Genomic DNA, 5,000 nt, shown 5'->3' with positions numbered 1-5,000 from the left:
TTACTCTAAGTTAAAAAAGTTGCGAAGACTGAAACCGGTACTAAAAGGTTTTTCATGATCAAATTATTTTAGAATTTTCTATGTATATATATATATATATATATATATATATATATATATATATATATATATATATATATATATATATATATATATACATATATATATATATAGTGTAGTGTAATGATGGTAAGAATATATATATATATATATATATATATATATATTATATATATATAATCCACATCGTTGATTAGTATTATTACTGTTGTTTCCGTTCGGGTTTGAGCATTTTGATGAAACGTTTTTATTTTGTGTTTCTTACAACCTCATTTGTGCCATGTAATTTGTGGAAGGGAGAAATTGGAAGCATTTTCTGACCACATGTCTCTGTATGTTCGCTCAGTGCAATTTGGCGAACGTCAGTGTTCTGGATTTGTGGTCTGTGGACTCGTAAGCGTTCCGATAATGCATTCCCTGGAGTGTTCTCAGAGGCACTAAAGTTGTCAAGAACTCAACTATTAGTTAAACACATTTGAAATCTAATAAGTACGCTATGTATGAAAGCGTTAATTTAACTTTATGAGTATTATAACATTTTTTTTAATGTTAAAATATTAAAATACCATAATAAAAGACGTGAAAATCATACCATGTTTTAACTTTATTCAACTGATTATTCTATACACATTCACACAAATACAGAACTTCAAAGATATATATATGTGTATATATATATATATATATATATATATATATATATATATATATACATATACTTAAATATATACATGGTCCAGGCCATGTCTATCTTAATATTAGGTTATCATGAAAGTTCTTGATGAATTTTTAATTTTGGGTTGAAATTATGTATTTTCAAATTAATTTTCGTTAAATTACTTTTACTTTATATATCATTTTAAAGCCCGTTTTCGCCCTATCGAATCGTGTTACTCTTTTTCTTTTTAAATATTTTTTCAGGAACGTTGAATACAACATGGAGTAAAGGCAAATTCGCACAATTTTCTTATTCCATTTAAAGCTAGGCCAAAAGGCTGCTGAAACAGCTCGCGATATCAACGATGCATTTGGCCTAGAACCCACTAATGAACGTACAGCACCATGGTTGTTCAAGAAATTTCGTAGCGGTGACGGGAGTCTTGAAGAGGATAAGCGTAGTGGTTGGCCATCAGATGTTGACAACGATCAACTTAGAGCCTTAGTGGAAGCGAATCTACGCACAACAGTTCGAGAGTTTGCTTCTAAATTAGATGTAACGTATACGACAATTTCCAACCACTTGAAAGAGATTAGAAAAACAAAAATACTTGAAAAATGGGTACTGCACGAATTGAATGACAACCAAAAAAGACGCCGTTTTGAAGTGTCGTCTTACCTTCTTTTACGCAGCAAGAACGACTCGTTTCTCGACCAGATTAATACTTATTTCTTTATTGCCAACGAGGGGCTAAACAAGGAGGGGACAAAGAAGGACAGACAAAGGAGTTAAGTCGATTATATCGACCCCAGTGCGTAACTGATACTTAATTTATAGACCCCGAAAGGATGAAAGGCAAAGTCGACCTCAGCGGAATTTGAACTCAGAACGTAACGGCAGACGAAATACCGCTAAGCATTTCGCCCGGTGTGCTAACGATTCTGCCAGCTCGCCGCCTTCCAGATTGATACTTGCGATGAAAACTGGATTCTTTATACAACTGGCGACGCTCAACTTAATGGTTGGACGCCGACGAAGCTCCACAGCTTTTCCCGAAGTCAAAGTTGCATCAAAAAACGGTTGGTGAATCTTTGGTTGTCTGCAGCCGGTCTCATTCATCACAGATTTTGGATCCAGCCGAATCCATTACGGCGGAGAAGTACTGTCAGCAAATGGATGAAATGCATAAGAAACTCCGACAACAACCAGCATTGGTCAATAGAAAAGGAACACTTCTTCTCCACGACCACGCGCGGCCGCACGTCGCACAACTGACCCTGCAGAAGTTGAACGAATTGGGCTACGAAACTCTACCTCATCCACCATACTCACCAGACCTCACGCCTACCAATTATCACTATTTCAAGCATCTCGACAACTTCCTGCGTGACCAAGACGATGCCAAACCAAGACGATGCCAAACACACCTTCAACGACTTTATAGCCACCAGAACGCAGGATTTTTACGATACTGGCATAAATAAATTTGATTCGCATTGGCAAAAGTGTGTTGATTATGATGATCTTTATTTCGATTAATAAAGTTTTGTTTGAGCCGAGATATGTGCATCTGAATTTAAATGTTGAAAACCGCAAGAACATTCTTGACAACCTAATATCGCCACCTGATAGGATTATTTAAATCCTTTTTAAGTCAAGTTTTGTGGTATCAAGTAGAGAGGTTTTGGTGAATGTGTGTTGTATCCAGGTATTGGTGGCTTATCTGGTATTCCTTGAAGAAATTTGTCCAGACTCACTTTAAAGGTGATGGGATCCTATTCTTCTTTGATCAGTTTTGGGACAATGTTAAACAGGGCAGGGCCTGTGAAGAAACGAAATTTTGTCGCAGTATACCTACATGTTGTGAACCTGAATTGGGCAGGGGACGCATCACCCGTGGTCCCAGTCTTGGATGAATCTTGAAGCTAATGTTCAGGTGGTTTGGGCAATGCTAGCGGTATATTCTCCACATCGTGCAAATGATGTACCGCTCGAGGCGGCGCGGGAGAGAGTTTCAAGGCTTTAAGGCTGTCCCAGTAATCTAGATCAGTCATGCCTTTAATTCGTTTACTGAAAGCCTTCTGGGGTGATTCAATTTTCGAGATGTTTTGTTTTGTATGGGGAGACCACAAGGGGCAGTAGTATTCGAGGTGTGGCCGTACAAAGTAGGAGAAAAGTGGAATGATGACACCTTGTTCTGTGGACTGGAAGGTTCTTAATATCCAGGGGCTCATCATGCGAGCTATATCGACCTTATTGTTGATGTGAGCACTCCAACTGAGAAGAAGAAGAAGAAGAAGAAGAAGAAAGAGACCCTTCTCTTTCTTCTTCTTCTTCTTCATCATCATCATCATTATCATCATCGTCATCGCCATCATCATCTTCATCTTCTTCTTCTTCTCCCCCCTCTTCTCCTTAACTTTATTACTAATGCTTTTTAGTATAACACCTACGCAAATTCTATAAACAAACCTTCCAATAGAAATATTTTCATGAATTGAACAGCAGAAAGTGCTAGCAACCACTGACCAACGACAATCAAGGCAATCCCAAATTCTTCCTCCCCTTCTCCCCTTCTCCTCCTTCTCCTTCTTCTTCTTCTTCTTCTTCTTCTTCTTCTCTTCTTCTTCCCTACCAAGAATTCACATGGACCTTGAACCCACAAGAGCAAACAAGAGAGACAGAGAAAGGCAGAAACAAGGAACATGCCACTTATATATGAACACTATACAAATATTCTTTAAAAAAAACTCTTGTTTTAATTTTTCTAAATTTAATTTTTTAATTGTTACAGTTGAAAAGGTTTCAAATGACCGAAACCTGTACTGAAATGTTCTTTATAAAATTATTTTAGCATGTTCTATCTTGACATGTTTTTTCATATATATCAACTCGTCTGTCCCTTTTCATCCTATTATATATATATATATATATATATATATATATATATATATATATATATATCATGAGTGATGATACAGTGCACATTTATATAAATATATTTACATATATATTTTTTTATCTATAATGTGTGTCAGGGAAGAGTTATTTTCTTTTTGTGCCTTATAATTTAACACACAACCCGGTAAAATAACCACTTATTCCTTATTTTTATTATCCTAAAATTTTCTTTGCGTCTTGCAAACTTTTCAACAGACACAACAGAATATGCTTCAACAAACGAACTCATATAAAGTATCTGCCAACCAAATCCCAAAACGAAATATTTATATATTTGTGTATGTGTATGTGTATATATATATATATATATATATATATATATAATATATATATTATATATATATATATAATATATATATATATATATATATTTATCTATGCATATTCATATATTTATATACATATATATATTTATTTTTGTATATATATATATAAATACACATATATATATATATATATATATATATTTACACACCCACACATACACATATATATATATGTAATGTTTGACCATTTTTCGGTTTACATAATAAAACTCCGAGTTAAAGAATAGCATGCAGTTTAATGCTGAAAAGTTTCAAGCATTATGCTATCACCATGCAAAACTAAATGGGATACCCATTAAATAAACTGGACCTGGAGGGATTGCATTCACAGAGCCAAGGTCAGTGCGAGACCTGGGCATCTACATGAGTAATGGTGCATCTTTCCATGTGCTTGTTGCTAAATTGGCAATGAAATGCAGGCGGCTGACTAGATGGATTCTTAGAACTTTTGGAACAAGAAATAAGGAAACCATGATGGTTCTCTGGAGGACAATTGTCCTAAGCCACTTTGTCTATTGCTCTCAGCTATGGTCACCACCCAGTGTCAAGTTAATATCAGAACTTGAGGCAATCTATCGAAGCTACACAAAAACGATACTTTCTATGCAGCACATAAGCTACTGGGAAAGATTAAGAAATTAAGACTCTATTCCTTTGAGCGTAGTCAAAAAAGATATTCGATCATATACATATGGAAGATCCTGGAAGAACTTGTTACAAACGTTGGCATCGAGAGTTACACAAATACTAGAACTGGGCGCCACTGCATAGTGCATAGCCTGGTCTTCAGAGGTCCACTGCTCTTCAATATCCTCCCGAAGGATCTGAGAGACCTGCAAAGTTGGATGTAGGTGTCTTCAAAATAAGCTGGACCTCTAAACTGTCAAGTGTCCCAGAAAAGCCAACTTTGCGGCAGTAGGTGGAGATAAGGGCAGCGGCATCAAACTCCCTCATGCACCTAATGTCAAATCCTAAAAAGAATTCGTGAAGTAAAA

General features: G+C 35.8%; 1 protein-coding gene across 1 annotated transcript in view; it reads right to left on the bottom strand.

The window, feature by feature from the left end:
- LOC115224978 (nuclear hormone receptor HR96-like) overlaps nucleotides 1-5,000 on the bottom strand; it is a 106,029-nt gene that overhangs the window by 14,778 nt on the left and 86,251 nt on the right. The window lies entirely within an intron of this gene.

The sequence above is a fragment of the Octopus sinensis genome, linkage group LG2 (genome assembly GCF_006345805.1).
Source record: "Octopus sinensis linkage group LG2, ASM634580v1, whole genome shotgun sequence".
Classification (NCBI taxonomy): domain Eukaryota; kingdom Metazoa; phylum Mollusca; class Cephalopoda; order Octopoda; family Octopodidae; genus Octopus; species Octopus sinensis.
Note: the sequence above shows the minus strand (reverse complement) of the source record. Positions and strands in the feature narration are given on the sequence as shown.